The following is a 16281-nucleotide window of genomic DNA, read 5'->3' as shown; positions in this document are numbered from 1 at the left end:
GGAGGGAAGGAGGGAAGGAGGGAAGGAGGGAAGGAGGGAAGGAGGGAGGGAGGGAGGGAGGGAAAAAAAAAGAAAAGAAAATTTTCCCTATCCTCCAAGTCCAAGTGTCCCCTCCTCCTCAAATCTTTTTTTGATCCCCTTGGGCTTAGAGAGGGCTCCTCCTTCACATTCCCCTATGGCACTCTATTATGGTAGTCATTAATGACACTGTATTTTATTCACCTGTTTCTCACAGTAGATCTCAAGGTCAAGGAAAATTTCTATTTCTACTTGGGCCTTATTCTACCAACCCTCTTTTCCTTTCCCCATTTCCATCTTTCATCATACTTATCCTCCCTAAAGAACGTGATAACACTATGCACTTTCCTTTCCTCAATCTGCCCCCAGCCCTGGCTTCCCCGATATTACTGCCTCCTGGTCTCTCTCCTGCATTTCTGGCCTCTCTGTTAGTCTTCTTACCTTGTTCCTCCTGCTCTATTTACCTTTAAACCTTGGTGTATCCAGGGGTCCTTGGCTCCCTTATTTTCTCTCTTGACCCACTTTCCCATGGTGATCTCAATTGCATCTGTGGTAAGAGTCTCTATCTAGCACTGAATGCTCTCCCGATTTCCAAATCGTTTTTTAAGTTTTTATGTATTTATTTTTTAGAGATGAGGTCTCACTCTACTGCCCAGGCTGGAGTGCAGAGGCATGATCACAGCTCACTGCAGCCTCAACGCCTGGGCTCAAGTGATGCTCCCATCTCAGCCTCTGGAGTAGCTGGATTAGAGGGTTGAACCACTGCACCCAGCTATGACTTGTAAAGCCTTAAACCCATTTGTTTACTGGCAATCTCCACATAGATATCTACCACACTCACCTTAAAGTCAGTAGTTTCAGAGCTAAACAAACCACCTTTTCTCCCAATCCTGATTCTCCTCTCATATCTTCTATATAAGCCAACAGTGTAACTATATGCACAATCAGCTAAGCCCCAAACCTGGGATGAATTCTAGACTCCCTTCTTCACATCTATCCTCCACATTCCATGGTCGCCAAGTCCTTTATATTCTCTGTCCAGATCTCTCTCTCTAGGCCTCTCACCTTCTCCACAGGCACTGCCTCAGTAAAGGTCCTTATCCATTCTCAGGTGCTTTACTGTGATGGCTCCCAGCAGGTCTCTCTGCCACCGACCCTGCTCCTTCAATCCCATATGCCTCTAATCTATTCACATTTCTACCAGTGCACTTTTTAAAATGAGAATCTGATTCAAGTCTGGTAAGTCTGAAGGAAAATCTCTGACCTAGTTCCCTGTCTCCTTCACGATAGACTCAGTACTGGATCTGGCACCAATTTAGCTGTCCAGCCTCATCTCTTGCTCCTCCACAGCTGATCAAACTGCCTGCTCAACTCCTTGACTATGCCACTGCTTTATCACACCTCCACACCTTGGCAGGTGCTGTACCCTCTCCCTAGAACACATTCCCTTAATCTATTCACATTGAAATTTTCTCCCTATTAGCTGGACATGGTAGCACACATCCGCTACTTGGGAGATGGAGGCGAGAATTGCTTGAACCACCAGGAGGCGGAGGTTGCAGTGAGCCGAGATAGTGTCATTGCACTCAAGTCTTGGGGACAGAGTGAGACTGTCTCAAAAGAAAAATAAAGGAAAGGAAAGAAAAGACAGTTTTCCCTATCCTTCAAGTCCAAGTGTCGCCTTCTCCTAAAAGTCTTTTCTGATGCCCCTGGGCTTACAAAGGGCTCCTCCTTCACACTCTCCTAGGGCATTCCATTATGATAGTCATTAATAATATCTGTTTCTCATGATAGATCTGAAGGTCAAGAAAAATTTCTATTTTTTTGTTCTCCTGATCCTTAAGAAATTCTTTACACATAGGATGTCACTTAGAACTTGCCTATTGAATGAATGAATGAATGATTGTGAATGAAGACTTGATGGTGAGTGTCATCAAAAGCAGCATTTGTTGAGAGATTATCAGTGGTGATGAGAAAGCAAGAAGACCTGGGAGATCCGGCTGTCAGATGCACTGCCAGCATGTGTACTGAAGTCTTCAAAAATGATGACAGAGAAGAAAGCCTTGAGCCAGGATTAACTGCGGACAATCTTCCTCCCACCACCCCACATCTATCTGGGCCACCGCTCCCTCCCTTCCCTCTCGCAAAGTTCAGCCTGAACAAAACAAAATTATGAAGATAAAACTTTTAAAATTATTATTGCCGTGCTGAATTAAAATGATTCACACTCCTTGAGATTATCTGCTTTTTGAGACTATGCTCTGCCCTTAGCAAGGATAATCAAGGACTGACTATTTCTCTTTCTCAGATTCCCTTTCCTGATGCATCAGAGCAACTTGTTAGCACTCTATGAGATGAAAACTGTCAAACCAACCAAATCAACCAAGAGACATCCTGGAAGACCAGAAAGAGCACAGGATTCAGACTTGAGGTCTCTTCCCAGCCCACATAGATCATGAAGGCCCTGTCAGCTTTAATAGTGGGGCAGCAGAGAGCCCTGACTATAGTAACTCACAGACTACGTGGTTATGAGAAACGCTTTAATGGTAATGCCTCTCAACCTAAGACATCTCTCTAGGGAAAATGTCCAAGTGCTTTTGTGGCTATCACTGACCTTATTTTCCCTTTTCTTGAGGCCATTTAGTGGCACATGTTCTAAATCTGATGTTAGCTGGAGAAATTGAACCTTCCAGGAGGTAAATAACAACCGGGGATCACATAGTGAATTGGAGATCAAGCCAGGACCTGCACCCAAGCAGAAATAACTCATGAAAGGCTATTTTACCAAGCCTTCTATGAAGCATCATCTGTTCTTTATTTAAGTCTGGGGGAAAATTAAATTTGGGAAAAAAGAATAGAAGCATAATTAAAGGATCTGGCAAGAGAATATAAAACCCGGAGGGAACAAATCATTCCTTTGTGCCTTTTCTTTTTTTTTAGCTGCTTGAGCACGCATATGATTTTCCTTGTTCCTTATTCCCAAATGTTCCTCCTTCTTTTTTAAAGTAAAGTCTTAAAGGCTGAAGCCTAAACCCTTGAGCAGCTGACTTCCTTGTTTCCTGACCATCCCTGGATTTACTCTTCCAGGGGCTGACCAAGCAACTCAACTCTATTCTTTAAAATTTTTTTTAAATGTTATTATGGAAAATTTTTATATGTTTACAAAAGTACACAGCAACTCAACCCTAAACAGAAAAAATGTTTACAAAAGTACACAGCAACTCAACCCTAAACAGAAAAATAAAGACAAAACAAAAAACCTAGCCCTAAGGAGTTTTCAACGTATTTTCATCTCCGGACATCATTAGCCTATTTTCCAATGGTGTAAAATGAACTCAAGACTTGAAGGAGAATGAATATCTGGATCCAGCTTTCCCTTGCCTGAACTGTGTGGTGTTTGGAAAATTGCTCTGAGGCTTGTTTTTTCCACTTTCAGAATCAGAATAATCAAACCAGCCTCACAGAATGACTGTGACAATGAAATGAGATAATGTCTGGGAACATGTCCTGTAAGTTATAAAATGCTCTTAAAAACGTGAAGAACTGTTATTCATATTTCACAGGGCCCCTGGAGCATCACCATGAAAAAGTGTGGATAACATGCTCAGGAATGTGGGCAGAAGGTGTGTGTGTCAGGAGCCTGCGTGCCCACCCTGCTGAGACTCCATCCTGAACCCTTCACCTCACACCATCATGTTTTTCACCCACTTGACTACCAACCTCGCCATCACTACCCCCTTTCCTCCTTTTTTTAAGGGTGATTATTTTTTATCAATTTTGTCCCCCCAACTTTACCCCGGGTCCTCCTCTGGTCACCTGTCCTATTTTTCCACCCAGAATATGCCATCTTAGGCTGTCTTCATTTAGAAAGATCTTCTTTAATGAGCACCTATCTCCTCCTCCTCCTCTTCCTCCTCCTCCTCTTCCTCCTCCTCTTCTCCTTCTTCTTCTCCTTCTCCTTCTCCTTCTCCTTCTCCTTCTCCTTCTCCTTCTTCTCCTTCCTTTTAGACAGAGTTTTGCTCCTGCTGACCAGGCTGAAGTGCAGTGGTAGGATCTTGGCTCACTGCAACCTCTGTCTCTTGGGTTCAACCAATTCTCCTGCCTCAGCCTCCCGAGTAGCTGGGATTACAGGTGCCCGCCACCATGCCCACCTAATTGTATTTGTATTTTCAGTAAAGACGGAGTTTCATCATGTTGGGCAAGCTGGTCTCAAACTCCCGACCTCATGATCTGCCTGCCTTGGCCTCCCAAAGTGCTGGGATTACAGGCATGAGCCACCACACCTGGCTCTTCTTCGTTTTTTTAAGCAGGGTCTCATACTGTTGCCCAGGCTGATGTACAGTGAAGTGATCACAGCTCACTGCAGCCACAACTTCCAGGACTCAAGAAATCCTCCTGCCTTAGCCTCCTGAGTAGCTGAGACTACAGGCGTGCACCACCATACCTGGCTAACTTTTTTCTATTTTTTTTGCAGAGGCAGAGTCTTACTATGTTCCCCAGGCTGCTCTCGAACTCCTGGGCTCAAGTGATCCTCCCATTTCAGCCTCCCAAAGTGCTGGGATTACAGGCATGAGCCACCTATGGTCTTTCATTCTAGCAAAATCCTGATTGGTAATACCCTAAGCAGTGTCAGGACCCAGGCAGGAAGCACTGTGGGCATAGGAGGGGGGATAAAGAAGGAAGACTCCTCGTAGCTGGCTCAGCCTCTATCTCATGGGCTAAAGAGGGACTCATTCTCCTTAGAAGGTGGTTTAAGGAACAGTGGTGAACAAAATAAAATCCATGCCCTTATGGAATTTATATTCCAAAAGGGAGCTGAGTATAAATGAGTAGATGTGCAAATAAATAATACATTAAGTTTTTTAAAAAACACATAATATTTCAAATCATGAAAAGAAATGATGCAGAGTTAGGGACTAGCAAGAGACTGGAGGTGGGGTGGCTAATTCAGACAGTGTGGTTAAGGTCAAAAGCTGTGGCTTTATTTTATAAGTGCCACCCCCCACTGCACCCCATTGTGAATAAGGAAGGTAAGAGCCCTACTTGCTGCTGGCAGCCATCCTAATAACCATGGGGGAGGCAGTTTTAGGATGAAGCCATTGCTGTAGATAACAGAACAGAAAAAGATAAAACTGAGTGCTTGATGCTGTGGTTAAACCGCCAAACATTATTGAGTCCTGAAGCCCATGCAGGTCTGGGCCTTTCAGTTAGGTGAGCCGGTGACTTGTTCAGGCCATTTTGATTTGGGTTTTCAATTCTAATAACAAAATACATCATAACTGATGCATGCTTCTCATGAGTTATCATTCCCCACCCAGGCAGTTTATCCATCTAGTCATATACAGCTCTTCTCATGCGAATTCTGAGAAGCCTGTGTTCCTCCGTCTTCCTATGTTTCCATGCCATTACCAGGCTGAGGCACTTCTTAATGTGCCTAACATATTAATGATATTTGACAAATATCTGTTGAACTGATTTGAGAGAAAAATCCAGAGAGCTGCTTAAGGAGAATAGATGCACGAAGTCCTACTCTCCCCAAAGACAAGGACATTCCAAAATAAAATTTTGCAGCCCTTTCTAGGTCACAGAAAGCTTTCATATACGTTATACCATTTAATCTTGTATCACCCCAGGGACCATCATTATCTTCATTTTATGGATGAAGAAATAGAGAATGAGAAAGGTTAACTTAGGGGCATAGCAATTAGGTGATGCTCAAAGGTTTTCTGACTCCCAACCTCCCACTCTTGTCTGGGCTCTGAAAATAAACCGGATGATGCAGTAGATGATCCAAATTCCAGGTAATCCAGAAGAATGACCAAAATGATGTGCATAGGCTTATTGATCCAGGAGAACAAAGCTTTTAGAGATGACAGCATGGAAAATATGTTTATCCACAATCAGCTAGTCACTGGAAGGGCTGAAGATTTGTGTCAGGAACACAGGAGTCCTTTTTCTGTGCTGCTACAACCAAAGCTGCTTGTCAACCCCAAAGAATGACGAGAAAGTAGAATAAAGGCTTATGTAGCACTTTCCCCCCACCAGCCCTCTCTCCACTTTATTATGCCAGCAGTACATTGCTTGTACCTTTTCCAATTGCACAATTCGCTTTTTAAATTTTATTTTATTATTTTTATTTTTGTAGGGTTGGGGGTCTCACTATGTTGCCCAGGCTGGAGTGCAGTTGCTGTTTACAGATGCAATCAGAACACACTGCAGCCTCAAACTCCCAGACCAAAGTGATTTTCCTGCCTCAGCCTCTCAAGTAGCTGAAACTACACGTGCACACTACCATGCCTGGCTCTTTATTTTTGTCTGTTTGTTTACTTATTTTTCCAGACAGGGTCTCACTCTGTCACCCAGGCTGGAGTGCAATGGCATGATTACAGCTCACTGCAGCCTTGACCTCCTGGCTCAAGTGATCCTCCCACCCCAGTGTCCTGAATAGCTGGGATCATAGGTGTGTACCACCACTCAGCTAATTTAAATTTTTTTTTGTAGAGACAGGGTCTCCCTGTGTTGTCCAAACTGGTCTCAAACTCCAGGGTTCAAGCCATCCTTCTGCCTCAGCCTCCTGAGTGCTGAGATTACAGGTGTGAACCGCTGTGTCCAGCCTTTCATAAACTTTTATTTTCACTTTGCAGCAAAGTTGTGACATTAGTGCAGTTTCCCATATACCCTGATGCCCAGTTTCTCCTGTTAATAACATCTTACATTAGGATGGTATATGAGTCACAATGAATGAACCAAAATCGATCAATTACTATTCACTAAAGTTCATACTTTGTTCAGATTTCCTCCTTTTTTTTTTTTTTTTTTTTTTTGACTGAGTCTTGCTGTATTACCCAGGCTGGAGTGCTGTGGCGTGATCTCTGCTCATTGCAACCTCTCTACCTCTTGGGTTTAAGCAATTCTCATGCCTCAGCCTCCCGGGTAGCAGGGATTACAGGCACCCACCACCATGTCCAACTAATTTTTTTAGTAGAGACAGGGTTTCACTATGTCAGCCAGGCTGGTCTCTAACTCCTTATCTCAAGTGATCTGCCCACCTTGGCCTCCCAAAGTGCTGGGATTACAGGCATGAGCCACTGCACCCAGCCTAGATTTCCTTCTTTTTTAACCTAATGTTCTTTGTCTGTTCCAAGATCTCATCCAGGAGACCACATTGCCTTTGTTCATCCTGTCTCCTTAGGCTCCTCTTGGCTATGATAGTTTCTCAGGCTCTTTCTTTTTTTAATGACCTTGACAGTTTCGAGGAGGACTTATTATGCATTTTATAGAATGTCCCTGATGTGGTTTGGCTGTGTTCCCACCCAAATCTCATCTTGTATTGTAGCGCCCATCATTCCCATGTGTTGTGGGAGGGACCCAGTGAGAGATAATTGAATCATGGGGGCAGTTTTCCCCTTTACTGTTCTCATCGTAGTAAGTCCCATGAGATCTGATGGTGCTGTAAAGGGAAACCGCCTTCACTTGGTTCTCATTCTGTCTCTTGCCTGTCGCCATGTAAGACATGCCTTTTGCCTTCTGCCATCATTGTGAGGCCTCCCAGCCACATGAAACTGTGAGTCCATTAAACCTCTTTGTCTTTATAAATTACCCAATCTCAGAAACGTCTTATCAGCAGCATGAAAATGGACTAATATAGTCCCTTAATTGGGATTCACCTGTTTTTGTTTATATTATTATACTGGTATCATGAGCTTTTGAGAACAAGAACACAAAGACACAGTGCCATTCTCATCACATCTTACTAAGGGACATGACTTATCACGGTTGATTGATGTTGACCTTGATCACCTGGCTGAGGTGGTGTTGGTCAGGTTGCCCTTTCCCAGCTACTTTCATGGGCTGGCATTGAGTGTCTGTGGCTTTTCCAGGCACATGGTGCAAGCTGTCAGTGTATCTACCACTCCAGGGTCTGGAGGACACTGGCTCTCTTCTCACAGCTGCACAAGGCAGTGCCCCAGTAGGGACTTGGTGTGGGAGCTTTGACCCCACATTTTCCTTCTTCACTGTCCTAGCAGAGGTTCTCCATGAGAGCCCACCCCTGCAGCAAACTTCTGCCTGGACATCCAGGCATCTCCATACGTCCTCGTAAATCTAGGTGGAGGATCCTGAACCCCAGTTCTTGATTTCTGTGCACTCACAGGCTCAACACAAAGTGGAAGTTGCCAATGCCTGAGGCTTGCACCTTCTGAAGCCACAGCCTGTGCTCTATGTTGGCCTTTTTCAGCCATGGCTGGAGCAGCTGGGATGCAGGCCACCAAGTCCCTAGGCTGCACACAGCACTGGGACCCTAGGCCCAGCCCATGAAACTTCTTTTTCCTCCTGGGACTCCAGGCCTGTGTTGAAAGGGGCTGCTGTGAAGACCTCTGACATGCCCTGGAGACATTTTCCTCATTGTCTTGGAGACTAACATTCGCCTCCTCATTAATTAGGCAATTTTCTGCAGCTGGCTTGAATTTCTCCTCAAAAAATTAGTGCCCAGCTAAATTTGGTATTTTTAGTAGTGATGGGGTTTCACCATCTTGGCCAGGATGGTCTCAATCTCTTGACCTCGTGATCTGCCTGCCTCGGCCTCCCAAAGTGCTGGGATAACAGGCGTGAGCCACTGTACCTGGCCCGATTCAGGTCTTTCTCCCTCCCAAAATGCTCCTCCTTAGAACTGCATTTGAATTCTAAACATCATGCACTGAATAGGCATTAGAGGTGTGGGAGGCATTTGATACCTTGGTGTCACCTGTCACCATTGTGCTGGCCTCTACTCGATGCTCAGGTATGGTTACCTGGGGTGTGGCTTACTTGTCCCTCTGCTTTGCCATGGTGCTGATGCCATCAATGTCTGCCTGCTGGCCGTCTTTGTCTTTTGTGGAGATACAGGGAAAGTTGGAATTCTTTCACACTGCTTTGGAGCCTCAGGAAAGTGTGCATGGCTGCTTCAGACCCTCTCTGTTGTCAGCTTCTCACATAACAGTCTTTGCCTTCTGCTCTCAGGCCACAGGGTTATAAAGAACACCTGCATGATGCCTGGATTCCAGTCAAGAATTAGGGCACAGTTCCTGAACTCTTCAATACCCACGCTTATCAGGGGACACTATCATCCCATTCTCTTTGAAGCTGACTCTGGGGAGGAGGGCCCCTTCTCATGTGCATTCGCCATCTGCTTTCCTGCTTTCATTCTAACTATCTCATGTTCTTCCTCTTGGGAGATGGGCATGGGTGGAGGGGAGCCTAGCTCAGCAAATTTTCTGTTAAATCAGTACAGCTTAGACCTGGACTAGGATGTTTATCTTAAGATGCAATAATTTGACAAAGCTCTTTCTGCTTTCTAGTCTCACCTTGGACTCCAGAGAAAGATCTCAAGAGGATGAAAAAGGCAGATGCACTAATTGGGTGACACATCATAATCAATGAGCATAAAAGCAGCATCTTTTCCCTTTAGGAACATAATACAATGTGGAAAACAGGAGAGAGGGGCAGTGGATGTCTTCATCAGAACCTTATTCTTGTATGGAGTTCAGTGCACCTCTTTAGGCAGTGCAGACTCTTGCAAAAAGAGCTGATCCTTCTCTTCTAGTCCATGTTGGTTACCTTCTGAGACTAAATAATAATAGGAGCTTAGGTTTTCCTAACTCTTCAAAGTTTATCAAGCACTTTGACTACTACATCCTTGCCAGCAGGGAGGTCTAATGATCCTCATTTCACAGATGAGGAGATCAGGGTTCAGTGAAATTAAGGGACTTGGCCCAAGCAAACCAAAGAATGACAACAGTTGCTAGAACTTAACATCTGTTTCTGTGTTCTTCGTAAAAGGTGTACTCAAAAGTGTGGCTCATCACCTTTGGAGAAGGAAGAAAATGGCAAGGCAGAAAGCCCATCTCACTGCTAGGGCTTCAGGGAAATTGCAATGATATGACAATCAAGGCAAAAGCATTAATTCTTCAGTGTTGCTAAACTGCTGCCCTTCAAGTCCATGGAGGGGAGTGTTTATGTTGTAGCAAAAAGCGTTTAAGTTTAGGTATTATTTGTTCATTCAACAAACATTAATTAAATGTCTACTAGTGTTGGGTGCTATTCTGGGGGCTAGGGGTACAAAGGATGAGTACCACAAGACCTGAGCAAGGAGAGATATGTGAACAAGTAAGTGAAATAAGGAGAATCTTAGAGGTGATACAGAGCTCAATTTGGCTCAAAGGAGAGATTGACCAGTCCTGGGTATCTGCGCCATGACAGAGTTGGCAGGTGTTATAGAGGAGGTGCCTCTTCAGCCAAGGCTAAAAGATGAGTGAGTTTCTTAGGAGTGCAAAAGGCTAAAAAATACACAAATGAATAAAAATGAGTGAGTTTTCACCAAACGAATAGGGAGATGAGGGGAAGCGCAACTGAAGTACAGACTATGTTACGGGGAACAGTCCTAAGGCATGAAGTGACATGAAATATGTTGAGAAATGAACTTCCATGAAACTGAATCCTTATATGCCGCAAGGAATGAAATGGAGATAAGAGTGAAGAACTTGAAAAGAAGCTAGGTCCTCGAGAGCCTTGTAAGCCATGCTAAGGAGTTAGAATTTTCCCTCTAAGCCCATGCTGCCCAAAACAGCGCCACAAGCCACGTGGGTCGGTAGAGCATTTGAAATGTGGTTAGTGTGAGTGAGGAATTTAATTTTTAACTTTAATCAATTTAAATGTAAAACCTGATGCTCAATTCAGTTCTTGGAAAGCTTTTTGTTTTATTTTGTTTTTGAGACAGGGTCTCACCCTGTCACCAAGGCTGGAATGCAGTGATGTGCCACCGTACTTGAGATAGGGTCCTGTTATCATGCCCTATGTATCCAAGGGCAACTACTTAGGTCTCAAACTCCTGGGCTGAAGTGATCCACCCACCTAGGCCTCAAAAAGTGCTGGGAGTATAGGCATGAGCCACTGTGCCTGGCCAGAAAACTTTTAAGTATGTTTGAAACAACTTGGATAAGTCCATCTACTCTGTCAGTTATGAAACATAAATACAAATCAAGTCATTTCCATGAAAATATAACGTCTGAGTGGAGGTGTGCTGTAAGTGAAGAAATATACACCAGATTTCCAACACCTGGCATGAAATATCCATGATTTTTGTATTGGTTACAGGTTGAAATAATATTTTTGATACATTGGGTTCAATAATATACGTTTTTATGTGAATTTGACATTTCTTTTTAAGTTTTCTAGTAGCCACATAATACTACATATGTGATCCATGTTATATTTCTATTGAATATTACATATGTGGTTCACATTATATTTCTCCCTTATTTGGGAGAACAGTGAAGGATTTTATGTAGGACAGAGACATGATCCAATTTTCATTTCAGAGAGAACGTTCTGGTAGGAAAGAGGATAGATTGGTAAGACCTAAGGCTGGAGAAAGGAAAGCAAGTTGGGAAATGATTGCCATAATTCAGGCATGAGATGACGAAGGCCTGCCTTAAAATGGGAGCTTCAGGAATGGGATAATCAGATCAGGAAAAGGACAATTAGAGCATGCGTCAGATTCCCCGGAGGGCTTGAGACACCGCTTCCCTGACCTCACCCCAGAGAGTCTGATTTAGGAGAAATAGGGCGAGGTCTCAAACATTTTCATTACTAACTAGTTTCCAGATACTGCTGCTCCTGCTGGTGGAGGTTTGGAAACCTCACCCTGAAAACCTTTCCTTACAATACTTGGTGACCAGTCGAATACATCAAGAAAGGGAGAAGTCTATGAAGACTTCCAGGTTCCTGCTATGGCTATATGGGGAGACAGGGACTAAAAAGAGGAGATGCTTATTTGGGAAAAAGCAGGATAGGTTTAGTTTGGGATACTGAGTTTGAGGCCACTTTGGAACTTCTACGAGGAAGTTGTATACCTATGGATCTGGAATTCAGGAAAGAGATCACACCATAATTAAAGATTTGAAAGTCATCAGAATTTAGTTGGCCCTAAGCATGAGCGAGATTGCCCAGAGAATCAGTGCAGTATGAGAAGAAAAGAAACCCAAGGACAGGTTACTGTAGTGAAGCTCTGTTTTGATCAAAATCATTAGTATTCAATAAAAATAAGACAGGCATGAATTTCCACTTGTTTTTGACCATCTGCCTCTTGTGTTTGATCACAGTGACTGAGGTTTAGGTAACACTTTCACGGGGCCTCAAAAGCCTTCTTAAGATTTGAATCAGTGGTTAGCTGTTTCATCAATGATACTGAAGAAGTTAAACAAAGGCTTTATTTATAAATTTGATTATTAATAAAATAGGCTTGACCAAATAGCAGAAACCCCAGAGCTTCCATTTCTTCATCTATAAAATTACAACATTGATACCTCTCTCACAGAGTTGCTGGGAAAATGGCGGCAATGTATGTGAAGCATGGCAGCTGATCTACCCAGAATAGCATCTCAATAAAGGTAATGATCATTATTGTTTTGAGAGCTGCTTCCAGGTGAGTCTACTTTTCTCATTAAACCCAATGGGATAGAAGCCAAGGAAAGACTCCATTCAGATGGAATTCCACCCCACGCAAAAGATAATGCAAAGCACTGAAAATAGCAATAATTTCAGTACTGTTGTAATAGTAATTTTATAATCCAGAGGAGGAGAAACCCAACTACTAATGGCAATGTGTGTTGTCCATTGTTTCATTGTTTCTCTAACAATTAAAGTAGGAGGGAAATAACCTTCTTATATGCTAGATAGGATGGATATATTATTTCATTAGATTTATCGATTTAATATCTTTAAAATAAGGTCACAGTGAATGGCTCCAAGTGTTTCCTGGGATGAGCTGGGTCTCTTTGATCCCCAGAAATGCCATTGCTAAGGCAGTCAAAAGCTGGATCATTGCAAATGGCTTGTTGTTGTGTATTTAGAGCAGCAGATGGCTGGCTACATTTCTGATACAATTGATGAGCACAGACAGACCTGGGTTGACAAGCACAACCTTTCTTTTGTTCATTTAAGCCATTTTCTCTATCACCCTCTTCTGTTCTCATTTTCTTTGGGAGCCTCAGTACTTTCTTTGATTTACCTGCTATTTTTCCCCAAACAAAACCCTCTCCACCTGAGACAGGCAATCTTTCTCATATTACCTTTAATCTGAATATTGCTTTCAGCATCCTAACCAGAGAGGCTTATCAAGTACAGCTGCTTTGATTTAGGTGTGGTCTGGAAAGAAGAAAAAATTAAATTTGTGGGGCATGGCTGACATCTCTCCTAGTCCTCCCGTACTTTTCTTTCCAGAGAATTTACCCTTCCCCAGGTCCTGGTGTGCTAATGAAATAGACATTTTGTTTGTTTGTTTCTGCTAGGCACAGAAGGAGGCCCAAATGTATTTCTTAATGATTTGTTTTCCAGGTGGGCTGAACAGAATCAAAACCACAAACCACCAATGAGGGCCCAAAACATACAAAAAAAAAAAAAAAGCAAAACCAAAGGAAACCATTAAAAATGCCAAAAATAAAATCAGAGGCTCATGAGAGTCTCTGTAGTTATTTTATTAAGGAGTGGGAGGAGATTATTTTATATACATATAAATGTATGTCATTAACAAATGTTGTTATATTATTTACCAAACGACCAGGTATGCTGTACTGTTTAAAACAAAAGCATATCTAACTAACCCTGCTCCAGTCCTCCTTCCTAACCTCTACCACTCAACCACAGAGACAAGTGATCAGCAAACTCACCTTTATCTGTAAACACTTCTCTAAATATTACCAGGCCTTAGTTGACATCCCAGGTAATTGTGTGTCCTCTCTTATGATCTGAATGTTTGTGTTCCCCCAAAATTCATATGTTGAAATCCTAATCCTCAAAGAAAGATAGTTTTTGTTTGTTTTCTCGGAAGGAGTCTCGCTCTGTCACCCAGGCTGGAGTGCAGTGGCACAATCTCAGCTCACTGCAACTTCCTCCTCCCAGTTCAAGTGATTCTCCTGCCTCAGCTTCCTGAGTAGCTGGGACTACAGGTGTCCGCCACCATGTCCAGCTAATTTTTATATTTTTACTAGAGACCAAACAGATTTCACCATATTGGCCAGGCTGGTCTCGAACTCATGACCTCGTGATCTGCCCTCCTGGGCCTACCAAAGTGCTGGGATTACAGGTGAGAGCCATCGCACCTTGCCGGAAAGATAGTATTAAGAGCTGGAGCCTTTGGAAGGCGATTAGATGATGCGAGCAGAGTCTTCATGCATGGGATGAGGATGCTTACAACAGAGGCCTGAGGAGTTTGTCTGTCCCTTCCACCACCTGAGGACACAGCAAGACAGTGCCATCCATGAAGAATGGGCCCTCTACAGCCACTAAATCTGTTGGCACCTTGATCTTGGATTTCCCAGCCTCTAGAATTATGAGAAATAAACATCTGTGGCCGGGCGCAATGGCTCACACCTATAATCCCAGCAGGTGGATCACTAGGTCAAGAGATCGAGACCATCTGGTCAACATGGTGAAACCTCGTCTCTACTAAAAATACAAAAATTAGCTGGGCATGGTGGTGCACGCCTGTAGTCCTAGCTACATGGGAGGCTGAGGCAGGAGAATTGCTTGAATCCAGGAGGCGGAGGTTGTGGTGAGCCCAGATGGTGCCATTGCACTCCAGCCTGGGTAACAAGAGTGAAACTCTGTTTCAAAAAAAAAAAGAAAGAAAGAAACATCTGTTGTTTATAAGCCATTCAGTTCATGTGTTTTGTTATAGCAGCCTGAATGGACTAAGGCATCCTCTTACTCTCCTACAGCTTAGGATCAGATGGTAGGACAGGGGTTCTCCTTGTTTGCCATTGTTACATCCAGACAATTAGGTCTCCATCCTCTTATTAAAACAAAACTAAAACAAAAACACACAATGACAATAAACCTAGCTCCTTTGAAGCTCATGCTGTTATACCTTATCTTCCTCTCCCTTTCCTCATCTGGTTTCTTTCCCTCATTCACTGAAGTATTAAGGACCTGGCTCAGGGTCTTTGTCTCTTGCAACCCATGCCATTAATCTTCATAACTTTTGCAAGCAGGCATACAGCTTATTCCAAACCTTCTGCATCCATTCATCGGCCATCTGCAACTCCACATCAGCCCACGAACTCATGAACCCATCCTGAAGGTGGTTGTATCCATATATCTTCACCCCTTCCAAACTCATGATTTTGTAGATCCATATTTTAGACCACATTTTCCTACCTTGCCAGGACTTCTTCAGCCTTATGGAGGCCTCCAATTGATTAGTCTACTTATTTTTTAATTTTGTCCTTCTGTCCTCTCCTACTATCACTTACATATTTATAACTTGTATTTCATGATGTATCAGTCACCCTTTGCCACCACCTTTATTTATTTATTTTGAGATGGAGTCTTGCTCTTTCACCTAGGCTGGAGTGCAGTGGCACAATCTCGGCTCGCTGCAACCTCTGCCTCCCAGGTTCAAGCGATTCTCCTTCCTCAGCCTCCTGAGTAGCTGGAACTACAGGCATACGCCACCACCCCCAGCTAATTTTTGTATTTTTAGTGGAGATGAGATTTCACCATGTTGGTCAGGCTGGTCTCAACCTCCTGACCTCAAGTGATCTGCCTGCCTCAGCCTCCCAAAGTGCTAGGATTTCAAGTGTGACCCACCATGCCTGGCCACCACCTTTAACTATTTTGCCTTTCACTCCTTTAATCACATTGACCTTACGCATAGAACAGTTTCTGTACCAGTACCTCTGGGAATGGCTATAGAAAACTGCACAATGGCAAAATGGAGCAAATTATTGTCACTTTAAATGAAAGGTAACTCACTTCAAATGCATGCAGCACGATGCCTAGGATTTCTACCGTAACTCTCTAGTAATCTTGATCTCTATGATGGCTAATTTTATGTGTCAACTTGACTGGGTTAAGAGACACCCAGATAGCTGGTAAAAATCATTACTGCTAGTTGTATCTGTGAGGGTGTTTCTGGAAGAGATTACCATTGGATCAGTAGTCTGAGTAAAGATCTGCCCTCACTAATGTGGTCAGGTATCATTCAATCCCTTGGTGGCCCAAACAGAACAAAAAGGCAGAGGAAGGCCAAATTCCCCTTGAGCTGGGACATGCATCTTCTCCTACTCTTAGACATCAGAACTCCTGGTTCTTGAGCCATTGTACTCTGGGACTTAAACTGGCACTATCTTTCTCCAGGCTTTACCCCCTGCCTCTCTGGAGTATTATTCTTAGAGCCTGTGTTGATTGTCATGTGTTTGTGTGTGTGTGTATGTGTCTGTGTGTATG

Source organism: Sapajus apella, unplaced genomic scaffold, assembly GCF_009761245.1.
Source record: "Sapajus apella isolate SASKATOON/1434 unplaced genomic scaffold, GSC_monkey_1.0 scaffold12, whole genome shotgun sequence".
Taxonomy (NCBI): domain Eukaryota; kingdom Metazoa; phylum Chordata; class Mammalia; order Primates; family Cebidae; genus Sapajus; species Sapajus apella.
Note: the sequence above shows the minus strand (reverse complement) of the source record.